Source organism: Schistocerca piceifrons, chromosome 7, assembly GCF_021461385.2.
Source record: "Schistocerca piceifrons isolate TAMUIC-IGC-003096 chromosome 7, iqSchPice1.1, whole genome shotgun sequence".
NCBI classification, from domain to species: domain Eukaryota; kingdom Metazoa; phylum Arthropoda; class Insecta; order Orthoptera; family Acrididae; genus Schistocerca; species Schistocerca piceifrons.
Window position 1 is genome coordinate 311089797 of NC_060144.1, and position 18996 is coordinate 311108792.

At 44.5% G+C, this 18996-nt stretch overlaps 1 protein-coding gene across 1 annotated transcript in view; it reads left to right on the forward strand.

Annotated features, from left to right (window-relative positions):
* The first annotated feature begins 920 nt into the window (after positions 1-920).
* Positions 921-18996, forward strand: part of LOC124804636 — a 530005-nt gene continuing 511929 nt past the window's right edge. Inside the window, exon 1 of the mRNA XM_047264852.1 lies at positions 921-1013. The gene's annotated coding sequence lies outside the window, so the exon portion shown is untranslated. The remainder of the gene's footprint in view (positions 1014-18996) is intronic.

The window sequence follows — 18996 nt, forward strand, 5'->3', positions numbered from 1 at the left end:
CAGTCACAACACAAGAAACACAAATAATATCCACATGTCACAGTGTAGAACAGCACTGTACCAAAAAAGTGTATCACAGATAACAGTTCAGCTGTATAACAGCCTACCCAGTGATTTAAAATCGTAGCAACATAAACATTTTTTTAAACATAATCTTAAGTCCAGTGGAAAAAAGTTTTTACTCTGTAAAAGAATTTTTAAATTACAAAAAATAGCCTTGTAAACAATGATTATGTAATAATGGTTAAATTCAAATTGCTATATTTGTCACTTGTAATTTATGATTGTTAATTTTAATTAATTTTGTTATGCTCTCTCTCTCTCTCTCTCTCTCTCTCTCTCTCTCTCTCTCTCTGTGTGTGTGTGTGTGTGTGTGTGTGTGTGTGTGTGTGTGTGTGTGTTTCTGCTCCTTTCGCGAATTTGACTTATCCTATATTCAATGTACTGTTTAAGTATGTAATGAATCAAATGGACCAATAAATAAATGAATGAATGAATGAATGAATGAGCTAATATGTCTTTCCTAAAACGAAATGGCATGCGTTTTGACGAAATTGCTCTAAAGGTTTCGGGATTAACCATAGCGATTTGCACTGTGGCAGAGCTTCTGAAAGATAGCGATTGCGTATCAGTACTGACGGTCCGTAATCGGATGCCCGCGGAACACCTGCGTCAGAGCTGCCGCACGGCTGGTTGCCCTGGCAACCGGTCGACCTGGCTATCGATCCGCGCACGCCTGCTAACGGAGGTAAAGCCGCCGCCGGAGAGGGGTAACTGGAGGCCGCCTGCCCTACAGCAGTGGTGCCCGAGTCCGTTGGCGAGTGGAGGGGGTAGTGGAGAACTCATGGAAGGGGGAGGGGTGGGCGCGACCACCGCGGCGGCCACTGGCGGCAACGCTCGCAGTGCCAGTGGCGAGCTGGCCTCCGCAGAGTGCGAAGTGAGTTGTGTCCGCCTTTCCTCGCACGAACCCTGCAGCGTACGCGGCGCGCGGACACGACAGCTGAACGCAAAAGGTAGGAAGCAACAGCGGCGCGTCCGCGCTGTCTCGTACAGTGAGCCACGTGACGGTGGCCTGGCGAGTCAGTTTTCTGAAACAATAGCTGTCACGGCGTCGTACTGTGTTATTTACACTTCGGTTTCCCTTTCTGCGTGTTTGTGGGAGCGTGGATTGATGCAGCCTCAGACCACGAATTAACTACTTATCTACTACTACGACTTGGCTGGGCGATATCATGACAATCCTGTGCAAACGTTACTTATCGTCACCTAGCAGTAAGGAAGCTATCGCAGTTTGCCTTTATACTGACGAAAATCACAACAACCACACAGATACTCATCGAATTTGAACTGACGAAATGGTAGATAGGCTACAGAGTCATAGACGTTTTCACCTTACGTGATAATAAGATACCTTAGACATGACGGTGCAACCACAATGTTATCTATTGTTAGGAGATACGCAGATATATTTAAAGGAATTGCAGTCAGAACAAGTCTCCTAGTACTCATGTTTTCATAAAATGTGTTATTCATTTTCAGCTAACCATTACGTTAAGATTATATTGCGTTTCACAGTTTGACTAATTCTCTAAACTATACACAGATAACGCCATCTTATGCTGTTTGCTTCATAAACGTGCTACTCATAATGAATTAACTTTAAGCTCATTTATTGCTAACGTCATATAAAGGCATTTTTGGTTTTGTGAACATTAACTTTGTTCCATAAATAAGGATTGTCGCTGCATAAAGTAGATATCATGCTAGACTGCAAGATATATTGTAAATAACTGTACTTCTGCAGCAAGTAACAATGCATTAACATAGGTTATCTGCAGTTTAATGTAACTGCAATGCGTAGACCGAGAAAACATGTCACATTTTCAGCCTGTGATTAATGATCTTTGAATAACATGAGTACGACGCAGGTCACATGTCGCCTTGTTAGTCAGCTACAGGAGGAATACCAAGGACTCCTACGGAATTTTATCATTTTCATTGACACAATGTCCTGATAATGTCGTGAATGTGCTGTACAATCACTGTAATTATATTTGGCATTTTACATGTATCTTTTGACAGTTTTTGTATACCATGGGCTGGTCATTTTGTAAATACAGGTTGTGTATGTGGCTCAGCCAACCATGTTTTCTGTTTTACTATAACTTTGACATATTTTTATATATCAATACATGTGTATGCACTCTCTGTCATCTTATTTCCTTTGAGCATTGTTCAATATAAACCGAAATCGGTTGCTGAATAGCAAATAAAAATCAAGTTCAGTTGTTGTACACAGAAATTCGTCAGCTGTTTCATAATCCTGTAACTGTATACACTTTACATTATGAAATTGGCATGCTTGGCGAGAGTCCCAACTTCATCTTCCGTCAACGCTCGCGCTTTTGTTGATGCAACCTTCAATGGGTTTCTAATGCACTTGTAACTATCCCATATTTTTTGTACCTCTAACATGAGGACACTTACAGAGTGAAGCAATAATACAGGATATGCTTTTTGTAGCACAAAAAATTGCAAACTCTGTTGTTTTTAATGTACACTCGAGAACCCTACTTATAACGCTGTGAAGCGTCGCATCCGTTCTTCTTACTACCACACTCCTTCGATACGAAACTTCTGATTTCCGTGATTGTTTTTGTCGAAATATACATCACTTGGTATTCTACAAGTCTTCTTCGGGACTATTTTGAAGAAGTGTAGAGCTCTGAGATATGCGTCATTCGTGCCACACTTTCTGAAACCAGGTTGTTAACTTGAGAGAGTGGTTGTTTAACATTCCTGTCGATGCTTTATTTGATTTTTAATTGTAAATGGTATATTATTTCGGATCTTGTCGATTACTGTGGATTAAATAAAGAAACGAAAAACTGTAACCCTGTTTTTTGCCAAAATAAATACACTTACTATTTAATTTCAGCATATCTTCAGTTTTAAGGTATGATAAAAACTTTCAGTACTGACTTCACACTTAAAACGCTTGAAATAAGGGCATTAACTGACCAACACCTTAATTACTCAAGACGCAAGGCAGAGTCTTGACTTTGGCCAGAAACAACCACTGTGTAGAGTAAAATGTTCTGTTTCATATCATATCAACCGTTATACTCAGAATTAATTCTACTGCCAACTCTTAACTAAGACATTGTGACAGCACGACTTGTTCAAAACTGACACAGGCTGCCTCATCTTGAATGATGAATGACACTGTATACGAAGGCGTGCTAGAAAAGTAACGTCTCCTAATTTTTTATGTGAAAACTCAAAGTTTTTAAACATAACAAGCGTTTTTCATATTCTACATCTTTATTATTCTTAATGTCTACATAACTATTTCTCAGCACAGTCACCCTGGCGACGAACAAATTTCTCCCAATGAGAGACGAGATTGTTGTTTGATTTTGTTGATGCAGCCACAGCCTCACCTCTGCTTCCACCGCTTCGTCGCTGTCAACATGAAGTTCTTGAAGGTGTTCTCCAAATTTTGGAAAGAGATGAAAACAAAACGGTATCAAGTCGGGACTGTATGGGGGAGGATCGATTACTGTGAACCCAAGGCATCGGATTATTGCACATGTCGCAGCAGTCGTGTGTGATCTCAAGGATACGGTGCTTCATGTGTGGACGAACTCTTCGAAACTCAAGCACCGACACAGTTACGTTTCAAGACGTCACATTACTCGCTACAGTTCGGAGCCCTCTAATGCTAGAGGGCTGCAGAGATGTAGACATGAAGAACAAAGAGGTAGAACGTTAATAACGTTTGTTTTTATTTAAAAAGCTTTAGGAATTTTCACGTAAAAAATAAGGAGGCGCTACTTTTCAGCACGCCCTCGGATGTTGGTAAACAGTGCAAAGGTGAGCCCAACTGGAAGTGATAATCACAGCTTCCATGGCTGCTAACACATGACTGTTATGGCACTGACTTATTCTCAACATCGAAAATACACGAAATGATTGTTTTGGCTGAAAAAGAAGCATTTACTAAGATTTCTTAGGTTGCAAGAAGAGTATTTACGAATCTGAACGTTCGCGAAGTGTTAGGGTGGAGCGCTGGAATTCGCACACAGAGGAGGCCAGCCTCATTGGCAGTGAGACAGCTGGAGGCCGTGTCTGACCGAAGGTCTGACTCAGGGTGCGAGACGTGCTTGGAAGGGGCAATTCCAAGGGCACTGGCCGACAAACTACTACCTGGACTGCGTCTTTCGTACATGCGAATTGCACATTTAACAAGGCCCAGGGAAATTCTGGTCATATGTAAAGGATGTTAGTGACACCAAAATTAGTGTCCTGTCACCCCTGGAAGAGACCGGAACTGAATTTGAGAATAGCAAAGAGACTCAAGAGTACTGTCCAATTTAATTCTCGTACCACTGGAAAGATGAGTGAAGTATATTAGTGTCAATGGCTTCGAGAAACAGCTGAAGTCGTTAAAATTGAATGAAACCCTTGGGCCCGATGGAATCCCTAAAACATTCTATTCCCAATTCGCAGCCCTCTGTTAACTATAATCTATTAACAAACAACTGTGCCCAGTAATTGGAATAAAGCACAGGACATACCTGCCTACAAGAAGTCTATCAGAAGTGATTCACAAATCAACTGTCCAATGTCCTTGACAGAGGTATCTCGAACAAAAAGAGCTACTCCATGCCAATCAGCATGGATTTCGAAAGCCTTGATCATGTAAAACCCACCTCTCACTTTTCTCCTGAAGGCCGTTTATTATGGCAGTCAGGTAGATGCAGAATTTCTCGTTTTCCGATAAGCATTTGTCTCAGCATAACACCTGCGCATATTATCAAATGTACGATCATATGGGGTTTCACACGAAATGTGTGACTGGACTGAGCATTTATTGGTACAGAGGACGCAGCATGTTATCTTGGATGGAGAGTCAGCGACAAACTTTGAAGTAACGTCGGCATTATCCCAGGAAAATGTGTTGGGTGGCTTACTGTTCATGCTGTATATTAATGCTCTTGTGGACAATGTTAAAAGTAAACTCAGACTTTGCGGAGATAATGCAAATATGTACAACGAAGTGCAGCCTGAACGAAGCTGTACAAATATTCAGTTAGACCCTGACGAGATTTCAGGGTGGTGTAACGACTGGCAGCTTGCTTTAAATGGTCAAAAATGTTAAATTGTGCTCTTCAGGAAACGAAAAAAACCATGGTGCCCTATGAATATAATTATTGAGTCACAGCTGGAATCTGTAAATACTTGGGTATGACACTTAGCAGGGAAATGACGTGGAACTATCACTTAGGATCAGCTGCCGGTGAAACAGGTAGCAGACTTCGGTTTACAGGTGTAAAACTGCAGAAATGCAGTCTCTCTACAAAAGAGATTGCTTACAAATCTCTCGTGCGACCCATCCCAGAATATTGCTGATGTGTGTTAGCCATACCAAATGGGACTGGAAGGGGATACTGAACATAAACAGAGAAGGGCAGCACCAATGGTCACAGGTTTGTTGGACTCGCGGGAGAGTGTCACTGAGATATTGAAAGAAATGAACTGGCAGACTCTTGAAGATAGACGGAAACTATCCCGAGACAGTCTGCTAACAAAGTTTCAAGAACTGGCTTTGAATGACGACTAGGAATATACCATACCGCTGGCATAGGGACCCTGAGGATAAAATTAGATTAATGACAGCATACACTGAGGCATATAAACGATCATTGTCCGCGCGCTTCATACTTGAGTGGAACGGGAAAAACCTTAATAGCTGGTATAGTGGGACATACCCTCTACCGTGCACTGCACAGAGGTTCGCAGAGTACGGATGTAGATGTATAAAACAAGAGATTTCTAGTTACTTGAGGGGACTAATCAATAGCTTACATTGTGCACTTGGGTGAGTCTTTTCGTGAATCACTCGTATAGAAACTCACCAATTTCGTTATAACGTCAAGTAAGAGGAAGCGAACACCTGCAAGAACGGATTAGTCTATCTGCCATCGAGTACTGCCTGGAAACGGAGTATACAGATTTTCTATCCATTTTGCCTAAATTAAGAAATGTCATTTGAATCAAAAGGGTTGTGTCAACACCCGTATCTGTACTGCACAAACGATTATGTGTTTTGGGGCACACTGCTGTTGAAACACATACACTGGTGAACTAAAACATTACGTCCACCTGCATAATAGTGTTTTGGTCCATATTTGGATCGCAATACAGCAACGATTCTGCCCGACATGGATTAAACAAGTCCCTGGTAGGTCTCCGCAGGTATGCGGCATCAGATGTCCACGCACAGGTCACACTCCCGTGAATTACGGGCCGGTGGTTTGTGGGCGTGGAGCTAACGACCGACAGTGTCCCAAATGCGTACCATCAGGTTCAGATAGAGCGATTCCAGTGAACAAGGCACCATCGTGACTCCACTATCGTCTGGTTAAACTACTGTAATACGATTCTGGACTCGTGACACGGACAGTTATCCTGTTGGAAGATGCCGTTACTGTCACGATAGACATCAAGCATGAAGGGATACAGGTTGTCCACAGCTGTCACGGTGCCTTCGATTATTACCACGTCTCCCATGGCGCTCCAGGTGAATGTCCCCCATAACATAATGCTGTCCCCAGCGACTTGCGTACGCTGGGCGGTGTACATTTCTACACTACTGGTCATTAAAATTGCTACACCAAGAAGAAATGCAGATGACAAACGGGTACTCATTGGACAAATATATTATACTATAACTGACATGTGATTACATTTTCACGCAGTTTGAGTGCGTAGATCCTGAGAAATCAGTACCCAGAACAACCACCTCTGGCCGTAATAACGGCCTTGATACGCCTGGGCATTGAGCCAAACAGAGCTTGAATGTCATGTACAGGTATAGCTGCCCATGTAGCTTCAACATGATACCACAGTTTATCAAGAGTAGTGACTGGCGTATTGTGATGAGCCAGTTGCTCGGTCACCATTGACCAGACGTTTTCAATTGGTGAGAGATCTGGAGACTGTGCTGGCCAGGGCAGCAGTCGAACGTTCTATGTAACCAGAAAGGCTCGTACAGGACCTGCAACATGCGGTCGTGGATTATCCTGCCAAACAGTTGGGTTTAGCAGGGATCAAATGCAGGGTAGAGCCACGGGTCGTAACACATATGAAATGGTACGTCCAGTGTTAAACGTGCTGTCAATGCGAACAAGAGGTGACCGAGACGTGTAACCAACGGCACCCCATACCATCACGCTGGGTGATACGCTTCCAATGTGAGTTCACCAAGATGTCGCCAAACACGGATGCGACCATCATGATGCTGTAAACAGAACCTGGATTCATCCGAAAAAATGACGTTTTGCAATTGGTGCACCCAGGTTCGTCGTTGAATACACCTTCGCAGGCGCTCCTGTCTGTGATGCAGCGTCAAGGGTAACCGCAGCCACGGTCTCCAAGCTGATAGTCCATGCTTCTGCAAACGTCGTCGAACTGTTCGTGCAGATGGCTGTTGTCTTGCAAACGTCCCAATCTGTTGACTCATGGATCGAGACGTGGCTGCACGATCCGTTACAGCCATGCAGATAAGATGCCTGTCATCTCGACTGTTTGTGATACGAGGCCATTGGGATCCAGCACGGCGTTCCGTATTACCCTACTGAACCCACAGATTCCATATTCTGCTAACAGTCACTGGATTTCGACCAACGCGAGTAGCAATGTCACGATACGATAAACCACAATCGCGATAGGCTGCAATCCGACGTTTATCAAAGAGAAACGTGATGATACCCATTTCTCCCCCTTACACGAGGCATCACAACAACGTTTCACCAGGCAACGCCGGTCAAGTGCTGTTTGTGTATGAGAAATCGGTTGGAAACTTTCCTCATGTCAGCACGTTGTAGGTGTCGCCACCGGCGGAAACCTTGTGTGAATGCTCTGAAAAGCTAATTATTTGCATATCACAGCATCTTCTTCCTGTCGGTTAAATTTCGCGTCTGTAGCACGTCATTTTTGTGGTGTAGGAATTTTAATGGCCAGTTTTGTAGCAGCTGTTCACCTGGATGTAGGCATATCCAGTCACGACCACCGACCTACTGTGACAAAATACGTGGTTGATTCGACCACGCGACACGTTTCCACAACCTCGATGACCCAGTTTGCAATACAATCGTAAATGACCATGGGAACAACTAGGGATGGTCTGCTACGGAGCCCCATGTTGAGACAATATGTGCGCTAAACAATGTGCTTGGAAACACTTGTGCCTGCACCAGGATTGTACTCGTCGTCAGATCTGCCACACATCGCCATTGATTGGCTGATCTGGGGAGAGGGGACCAAACAGTGAGGTCATCGGTCCCACCGGATTAGGGAAGGATGGGGAAGGAAGTCGGCCGTGCCCATTCAAAGGAATCATCCTGGCATTTGCCTGAAGCGATTTAGGGATATCACGGAAAACCTAAATCAGGCTGGCGGACGCGGGTTTGGACCGTCGTCCTTCCGAGTGAGAGTCCAGTGTGCTAACCACTGCGCCGCCTCTATCGGTACACATCGCCGCCTATTATCCTGTAGAGAGCAAGCAAACTCTGACCTTCCCGTTCTGTGATGATGCCCAACACCCTGTCACAGCTCGTGGTCTCGTCACCCTTCAGTCGCTTTCCATAAATGCTCACGATAGGATCATGCGAACATCCGAACGGCTTCATCGTTTGCGACACGCCTCTCCTTAGGTGACGGGCTGTAGCAATCTACGCTTAATCGACGTCGCTTTTGTCAAGCTTATGTCAGTGTATTTCTCCGTTTGCGGTCGGTATCGTTCCCAGAATGATTTGTCTCTCCTCTGCTCATATACGAGGGTTGTCCAGAAAGTAAGTTCCGATCGGTTGCGAAATGGAAGCCGCAGTGAAAACCAGAAACGTTTTATTTGCAACAGTTAGGTACACCTTCCACATACTTCTCTATATAGTCGCCGCTCCAACTTCGAGTGTTGTTGTAGTGTTGTATCAACTTTCCAATATCCTCGACATAGAAAGCAGCCGCCTGTGCTTCCGGCCAGTTATCTGCACTGGTCTGTAGCTCGTTGTCCCTGGAAAAATTTTGTCTTCATAGCCAACGGTTCTTGTGGGCAGAGCTGAGACTCAGGGGGAGCCAATTACGGACTGTATTGTGGATGATCAAACACTTATCGGAAACGCTGCAGGAGCGTCTTCATTGCCCCTGCAGTGTGCGGTCGAGAATTGGCATGAAGCGTCCGCAGCTCGTGGTCGTGCGGTAGCGTTCTCCCTTCCCACGCCCGGGTTCCCGGGTTTGATTCCCGGCGGGGTCAGGGATTTTCTCTGCCTCGTGATGACTGGGTGTTGTGTGATGTCCTTAGGTTAGTTAGGTTTAAGTAGTTCTAAGTTCTAGGGGACTGATGACCACAGATGTTAAGTCCCATAGTGCTCAGAGCCATTTTTTTTTACATGAAGGAGCTTCTCGTCAGATGTGTTATGTGGGCTGCACGACACAGGCGAAATCTCTAACCAGGCCCTCATACTTGGCGGGAGACGCTATTCCCTAAGCGTCTTTACATGCTCGCTGTTCACTGAAAACTGTAAAGAGGGACGCGACACGATCGACGATCATACCAGAGACACTGCCCAACACATCTGTGCAAAGCTTTACCAGGTTTTTCCAGTGGTTTCCATTTTGCGACCAATCGGAAATTACTTTCTGGGCAACCATCGTACTTTCCTTACCACGTTACGTGCCCACAGCGCCAGCAGGTGGTATTCAGTTTCGCCGTGGGCAGTGGTGAAGGTCGTAAGCAGAAACTTATCCAGGGGGAGGGGTTAGGAACATGACTTTGAAGTTGCTATTTTTTATATACCGGGTGATCAAATAGTCAGTATAAATTTGAAAACTGAATAAATCACGGAATAATGTAGATAGAGAGGTATAAATTGACACACATGCTTGGAATGACATGGGGTTTTATTAGACCCAAAAAAATGCAAAGGTTCAAAAAAATGTCCGACAGATGGCGCTTCATCTGATCAGAATAGCAATAATTAGCATAACAAAGTAAGACAAAGCAAAGATGATGTTCTTTACAGGAAATGCTCAATATGACCACCATCATTTCTCAACAGTATCTGTAGTCGAGGAATAATGTTGTGAACAGCACTGTACAGCGTGTCCGGAGTTATGGTGAGGCATTGGCGTCGGATGTTGTCTTTCAGCATCCCTAGAGAGGTCGGTCGATCACGATACACTTGCGACTTCAGGTAACCCCAAAGCCATTAATCGCACGGACTCAGGTCTGGGGACCTGGGAGGCCAAGCATGACGGAAGTGGCGGCTGAGCACACGGTCATCACCAAACGACGCGCGCAAGAGATCTTTCACGCGTCTAGCAATATGGGGTGGAGCGCCATCCTGCATAAACATCGTACGTTCCAGCAGGTGTTTATCAGCCAGGCTGGGGGTGATGACATTCTGTAACATATCCTCGTACCTCTCACTCATCACGGTAGCAGTCACGACGTTTTGCTGTCCAGCGCCATCTGTCGGACATTTTATGAACTTTTTTTTTGTTCTAATAAAACCCCATGTCATTCCAAACATGTGTGTCACTTTTTACCTCTCTATCTGCATTATTCCGTGGTTTATAAAGTTTTCAGATTTATACTGACTTTTTGATCACCCGGTAAGTGAGCTGGTCAGTTTCTAATCGTGTCATAACACCAGAAATAAATTTCATAGGTGACACAAAATTCAGAGGATTAATGGTTATAATGTTTTGGTTAGTCTCTGTGCGTGTACAGATACACATGTACGTCTGACAGGCATTTTTTAAACAATTGAGTATCTTAATAACCTCCTTACAGTGTATTTATCTACTGATGAAATTTTGCTGTGAACAATCCATTTGAGTTTCAGCGTACAAGATATTTTTAAGTATAGTGTGACGTTAGTTCCCGCATCATCCTTGATATTTTCTCCAACGGGGATGGCATCTTGCAGCAAGATAACCATCGGTCACCCGTTACTGAAATTTAAATTGCTGGTGTATCTTCTACAGAAATTGCTGTCTTGTCCTAAGTTAAAATATGATCTGGGCACAGTCTCCCTGACCGTGACCGTGACGCGGCTCTGGGAATAAAAAAAAAAGTACCTCTGCTGACTTCTCTGGGTCCGGAACATCGCGAGTCGATTGGATAGCTTCTCGTGGGAAATGTCCATGTTTCATGAGGGGAGGAACAGGTCCCGTTGCCTGTGTCGTTAACGATCCGAAACAGCGCAATAAAAATGCTGCGAAGACTGACCGGTAACAGACTTCTCGAACGAAAGCGAAAACGAGAGCGTTTAAACGTTCCTTCGACCGCCGTGCTCAGTTAAGACTGTCTACGTACGTCAACATGATGCCTCTTTCCTTCCTTGCGCAGAGGTGCAGGAACAGAAGGGCAAGCACCACCATCGTCGTCGTCATATTGCGAGTATTCTACGGCGGTCACCACCTCCTCGCTTCCCGTATTCCACTTCCTTCGATCATGTCAGTCTCCTTCTCGTAGTCTTGTTGCACCCATTGCACCCCGGACATCTCGACCCCAGGTCCACGACACCTTCTTCTTTTCGCTGGGGACCACTGCCACACTTCCTTTGGCCACTGTGTATCGTCCATCCGTTCTAGACGTCCTTACCATGTCAGACGTTTGTCTCGATGGCGTCTTTATTGATTTATCGATACCCATAGCCTCTCTATGTTGGTATTTGGTACACGATGGAGACGCCACAGCTGCGGCTCCAAAACTCATCTCTAGCGCAAACAACTTGTCTCACTGACGCTTCTCCTCCGTATTTAGCGATGTTATCAACGTCCCGAGCGATATATCACCTGTCTCGTCCTTTCTGTTATGTTGTTATTCCAAAGGACCGAATTCAATGGTCGCATGAAACGTCCTATTTTATTATTTAAGTCATCTTCACTTTTTCCTTTTGATGATGTCATAACCACCAGATACTTAAGTCTTACATACCCTGATCTTATTGGTTCCAACCTCCACATTCCCTATGGTTCTATCGTTAACCTTCAGTTATTTGGTTTTTCTCAAGATAATTGTGAAATCCCGGCTTTAATATTCGTCTTTTAACTTCAGAAGCACGTACTCATCATTAGTTTGGTCACCTGCTATGATGACGTTTTCATCATCGAAGAGATTTGTACTCCCACACCTTCACATTTGCTCCTTCACGCCCAATTCCCTTCTTCCACTTTGATTTTAAACAGCGTCGGTGCTGTAGCGCACACTTGGCGTAGTCCTTTTGTAATAGGAACCCCCGGTGACACCTTATCTCCTACTTTGACAGAACTCTCACAGTCCGTGCTTTGATGCAAGTAGGTGACAACCTTTTTTTGCTCTTGTCCACAGGTTGTTTCGCAAATCCACGAAGACTAAACAGGTCTGTATCTTCTGGCAATTATCTTCTGTATTAGATTCCGTAATGTCAATATTGCATCAGTGCATGAGCGCCCTGGCCTAAAACCACTCCGTTCTTCAGCTATTGTAGCCTCCGTTTCTATTCTTTAAGATCCTCCCATATAATCGTAATAGCGGTGGCATCACACTTATACCCCGGTAATTTCCACAGTTTTGCTTATTTCCCTTCACGTGCATTGACGTAATAACACACTTTTTCCATTCCTTGGGTACCTATCCGGCCTTCAAACACTTCTTAAACAACCAGTCAAACACACCAGGCACAACCATAGAAGCTGCCCTTATTAATTCTATGGTTATTCCACACGGACCTTATGGTTTCCCATTTTTCGTATGAAGCGCATGCAGTGAACGCAAATGTGACAGCTCCACACGTTGCTACAATCGTACCAGGTCCCTTCAAACGGTCAGTAAAATATATTCGTATTCCGCTTGGAAAACTGATAAAGCCTATCTCTAGACAAGATACGGTTATGAGTAATACATTTTTTCCAGAGATAAAGACGGTAATAAAGCTTCGTTAGCGTGGCAACCGATGATTCATTTCCAGGGTAGAGACACTAATTTCGTGTTTCAAAACAAGAACAAAAACCCTGTAGTTATTGCTGAGACAGCCAGCGGGATAAGGTAGCCTTTGGTGACTACTGAATTTATTTGTATTTTGCACACTTCTCGTGTTCTATTACTGAAATTTCGTCACGAAAAAGATTCAGGACTATGAAAACTATCAGAGTAACTTGCCAGAGGTGTATTCCGACACTTGTCAGTTTTCCGCTCGTCGACTCTGCTCACCACCTAGCGATATAAAAATTGTTATTTTATTATTGACGAGTATCAATACTTTAAGTAGATAAATTGTATTACATTGATACAGGTTAGCATATAAGGAGAACTGCTTTCTGCATTGCAGAGACACAGTCTAATGATTTTCTACATATGATCGAAACCGGTTACCATCACTGTTTTGTCGGATGTTTTCAAAAATTTTTTTATTGGAATAACGTTATGTATTAGTCAGTTGGCTATTTTGATTGTGCTGAGACTATAAAACCTCAGATATTAGGTTGATGACTGGTTTCAGGCTAATAGGCGACAAATATTTGTTGGCACTGGTAAACAAATATACGTCAAAGATTGTATTTAAAGCCTCAGCTACGTCATCTACCTCAGTTTAATAAGCTTCAAATTTCCTTGTTTGCTGGCTGTTCAATCGTCTTCGATTTCCTAAACAGAAATTCCAGTTTAAGCTTGTAGCCTTCTATGGACTCCAGAGAGCATTCTTTATGGGCGAGAGACATCATGGACAGGTACAAGCAACAAAAGTGAACGAAATACGCATGTACTTCATGGACAGACTGTACACACTTGGCAGTTGCTGGACAAGAAAAGCACAACGTGCCCACCAATACAGGAACGCTCCGCGATGACGTCAGGGCACTACGGACAATGAGTATGGCGACTATTGTTGCGCCATACTTTGGCGGTGGTAGCAAATTGAGGACAGCTGCCGGAGGTGCGCCCACTTACAACAATGAACCTTGGTTACCTTTCAACAAGATATTGCAAGACCACATCTGTCTATGCTATCGTGACCTACCTCTGTACTCCACACGAGTACAGAAGTAGGTCAGAACAGCAGTCTTGTGATATCTTGTTGTAAGGAACGTTGACGTTGCCAACACGTTCTCCAGATCCTTATCCATTGAAAGCATCTGTACAGGGTTTCCTGAGAGAGTGACACGCCGTAACACGCCGGCCACATTGATGAACTCTGGTATCGAGCTGAAGCATGTTGGAGTGTCGTACCCGTATCTGTCGAAGTTGAGTTCGACTCCCAACCAGGTTAGATGCCCAATAGGGTTAGAGCCACTGTTATAGCCAGACGTGGTACCGCCGTTCACAGTTTTTTTATGCTCTGAGTAACCTATAAAAATACCATGTACCTTCCTAGTACAATGTGCAGTGTTGTTATACACTGAAGTGCCAAAGAAACTGGTGTAGGCATGCGTATTCAAATACAGAGATAGTTATACTGGTTACAGCTGCTGCAATGGCAGGTTATCAAGGTTTAAGTGAGTTGCAACGTGGTGTTATAATCGGCGCACGAGCGATGGATGCAACATCCCCGAGGTAGCGATGAAGTGGCGATTTTCCTGTACGACTATTTCACGAGTGTACTATGAATATAAGGACTCCGGTAAAACATCAAATCTCCGACACTGCTGCGGCCGGAAAAGGATCCTGCAAGAACAGGACCAACGACGACTGAAGAGAATCGTTCAACGTGACAGAAGTGCAACTCTTCCAAATTGCTGCAGATTTCAACGCTGGATCATCAACATGTGTCAGCGTGCGAACCATTCACCCAAACAACATCGATATGGGCTTTCTGGGCCGAAGGCGCACTCGTGTACCCTTGATGACTGCACGACGCAAAGCTTCACGCCTCGCCTGGGCCCGTCAACACCGACATTGGACTGTTGATGACTGGAAACATGTTGCGTGGTCGGACGAGTCTGGAATCAAATTGTGTTGAGCGGATGGACTTGTACGGGTATGGAGACAACCTCATGAATCCATGGACCCTGCATGTCAGAAGGGGACTGTTCAAGCTGGTGGATGGCCTGTAATGGTGTAGGGCGTGTGCAGTTGGAATGATATAGGACCCCTGATACGTCTAGATCCGTCTCTGACAGGTGACACGTACATAAGCAATTTGTCTGATCAGTTGCATCCATTATGTCCATTATGCATTGCGACGGACGTGGGCAATTCCAGCAGGACAAAGCGACACTCCACACGTCCAGAATTTTTACAGAGTGGCTCCAGGAACACTCTTCTGAGTTTAAACACTTCCGTTGGCCACCAAACTCCCCAGACGTGAAGATTATTGAGCATATCTGGGATGCCTTGGAACGTGCTGTTCGGAAGAGCTCTCCACCCCCTCGTACTCTTACGGATTTATCGACAGCCCTGCAGGATTCGTGGTATCAATTTCGTCAGCACTACTTCAGATATTAGTCGAGTCCATGCCACGTGTTGCTGCGGCAGTCAGCGTGCTCGCGGGGACCCTACTCAATACTAGCATGGTTTACGAGTTTCTTTGGCTCTTCAGTGTAATTAAACTTTCGCTACTTGAAAAGGCCCCAATGAGATACGAGTGGTACTTCGCGAAACGTTGTGTGAACATTTATCAGACCATGTGGAAGAGAAATAACGAATAAATGAGTGAAAGAAATAATTTTAATTTTCACTTGAGAGAGTAGCATTGTTGATAGCTCACCTTACTTACGTTCCAGTTTACAAGCGTTGCTCGATGTGATGACGATTTGCATCCACGATAGCCTGGAACCGCAATTGTTAGCAGCGCTTTTCGAAAGGAGAAAATTGGAATGTACAGCTGTCGTGACACAGCACACAGCTCATGCACTGCTCGAAGACAGCATATTGCTTGCAGCCATCTCAGCCGTGGTAACAATAACTTCTTCAATAATTTCTCTCACAATTTGCCTCTGCCAGGAGTAATTCCCAAATCGTGAGTTAATTCCAACCTCAGGATCATGTTTCTTAACACTGGTGTGGGAAGACGACGTCTCTGTATTCCTTTAATGGGTCGATGCATGCAAAGAGTGGACGACAATGACTGGAAGATCAAGGACGAAGCTCTCCGATTAAAAAGGGTGTAAGAGAGGATTGTACTCTTTCACCTCTACTATTCAATCTGTACATCATATGAGCTATAATCGAGATAAATGGAACATTAAAAAAATGCTTCAAATGACTCTGAGCACTATGGGACGTAACATCTGAGGTCATCAGTCCCCTAGAACTTAGAACTAATGGAACCTAACTAACCTAAAGACATTACACACATCCATGCCCGATGCAGGATTCGAACCTGTGACCGTAGCGGTCGCGCGGTTCCAGACTGAAGCGCGTAGAACCGCTCTGCCACAACGGCCAGCTGGGACGTTAAACTGTAGGATTAAAATTCAAGCTGAAAGGATATCAATTATAAGATTCGCTGATGCCATTGCTACTTAGTGAAAGTGAAGAAGTATTATAGGATCTATTGAGTGGAATGAGCTATCTGATGAATAGAGAATATGGACTGACAGTGAATCGAAGGAAGACGAAGGTAACGAGGAGTAGCAGAAATGAGAATGGCGAGGGAGTTAAGATGAAAATTGGTGATCACGATGTAAGGTAAGTGAGGCAATTCTGCTGCCTAGGCCTTAATTTTAGGATTTAATTTCTGAGAAAGTGCGTTTGGAGCACAGCATTGACTGAAAAACAATTAAATGAAAAAGATCTAGCAATATTGCTGCTGTTTTCATAAAAAAGCTTTATGATTACAGCTCTGCTCACAGTGTCCAGGGCCATGTTGACTGTCTGCAATGGCAATGCACACATACACTTGTGTTTCAGCCGTCTGCCTAACGGCAATTCATGACACTAACACTACTAAGAACGCAAATCCTGCTGCGCACAATCTATTCTATGAAGTTGGGTACTCATAAGGTAAACGGTTATCGACCTACACTGGCTGAAATAGCAAACGTTTGATATAGCCACTCTGTATACGGAACCATCATGTGTATGCGCAAAAAGTAAGATTTTGTTGTATTTAGAGTTGTTGTTGAAGATTTTGAAGAGATTGCGTAATCACATTTTAGGGATGGACTGTACTCGCTCAAATAATGCTGGGCTGTCTATTCACCTGGAAGAAAAAAAAAATCATTTTTTTTTTTGTGAATGGAGACCTCCTGGGCCCATAGATGAAATCTTCTCGAATTGTCAGGAGAGTAGTGGTTTCGTGTTGTCGCTACGTTTCGACGAGTTTCCTACTCTTTATCTTTCCCTGAAGAAGGAATGAAGTTCGAGGTTAAACGTCCCGGTAACGTCGTGGTCAGTAGTGACGGAGCACAAGCTCTGAAAGTCTCAAGGATGGGGAAGGAAATCGGCCGTGCCTTTGCAAGGGAACCATCCTGGCGTATTGGCTGCAGCAGTTTAGGGAAACCACAAGAAACCTAAATCCGGGTGGCCTGGACGTTGATTTGAACCGTCTTCCTCTCGAGTGCAGTCCAATGTGCCAACCACTGCGCCACCTCGCTCAGTATCTTTGCCTGAAGATAATTAGTAGGAAAATCGTCGAAACGTTGCGACAACACGACGTCCCTACCAGGCTCATAAATCGATAATATTTCTCCAAAATTCATTTTTTATACAACAATAAGTGCATTTTGACCTAAGAAACACCGCTTTTCGTTGCCAGTCCTAGCAGTTATCTCCTTGCCACTGATAAATTTCCACAGGAGGAGGTTCGAACTCACAAAAGCACAAGCGAAAGGCACATCAGCATGATAACAACGTCATCCTATGTACATCTATACCAACGCAAGCCAGCTTGCGCTGCGTGGCGGAGGGTATTTTGTGTACCGCTGTCACGGCCCCCCCCCCCCCCCCCCCCGCCCCTTTGCTGTTCCAGTCTCGAATAGATCGCTTGAGGAACGATTGCCGGTAAACCTCGTTCGTGAGTGTTCGCTGTCAAATGCAAGAGGGAGGATATGCAGCAATGTGCTGCCGTAGCCGGTTGCATAACGTTGCATTATCGAACAGAATGGCAGCAATTTGGCGCGGCTGCACGCGCGAGCGATGATCACGTCGCGGCGCAGCATAGCCCAGCCGCTAGGAGGCCCGCTTTCTCCACGCCTACACTAGCCGTCGTCTCGCGCCGAAACGGCCTTCCCGGCTACTGCGGAACCACATCTGCGGTCGGGGTGCTGGTTCGCTCGTTCCACCGGAAACCTCCTTCGTGACCAGCCGGAATAATCGCATTTAGCCGTCCTTTTGCAGGGACCCAGTTACACTTTGCCCTCCAGCCTCGTTTCGTAAAATAGAAATTCCACTCCATGGTTATTTCCACCAGTTACCAATTCACACAGTGAGTATCTCAGCATCACAACTCCTTTAAACATGTATTACAACAAATAAGTAAACATCAACACAATCCCGAAGATGTTGTTGTTGTGGTCTTCAGTCCTGAGACTGGTTTGATGCAGCTCTCCATGCTACTCTATCCTGTGCAAGCTTCTTCATCTCCCAGTACCTACTGCAGCCTACATCCTTCTGAATCTGCTTAGTGTATTCATCTCTTGGTCTCGCTATACGATTTTTACCCTCCACGCTGCCCTCCAATACTAAATTGGTGATCCCTTGATGCCTCAGAACATGTCCTACCAACCGATCCTTTCTTCTAGTCAAGTTGTGCCTCAAACTCCTCTTCTCCCCAATTCTATTCAATACCTCCTCATTAGTTATGTGATCTACCCATCTAATCTTCAGCATTCTTCTGTAGCACCACATTTCGAAAGCTTCTATTCTCTTCTTGTCCAAACTATTTATCGTCCATGTTTCACTTCTATACATGGCTCCACTCCATACAAATACTTTCAGAAAACACTTCCTGACATTTAAAGCTATACTCGATGTCAACAAAATTCTCTTCTTCAGAATCGCTTTTCTTG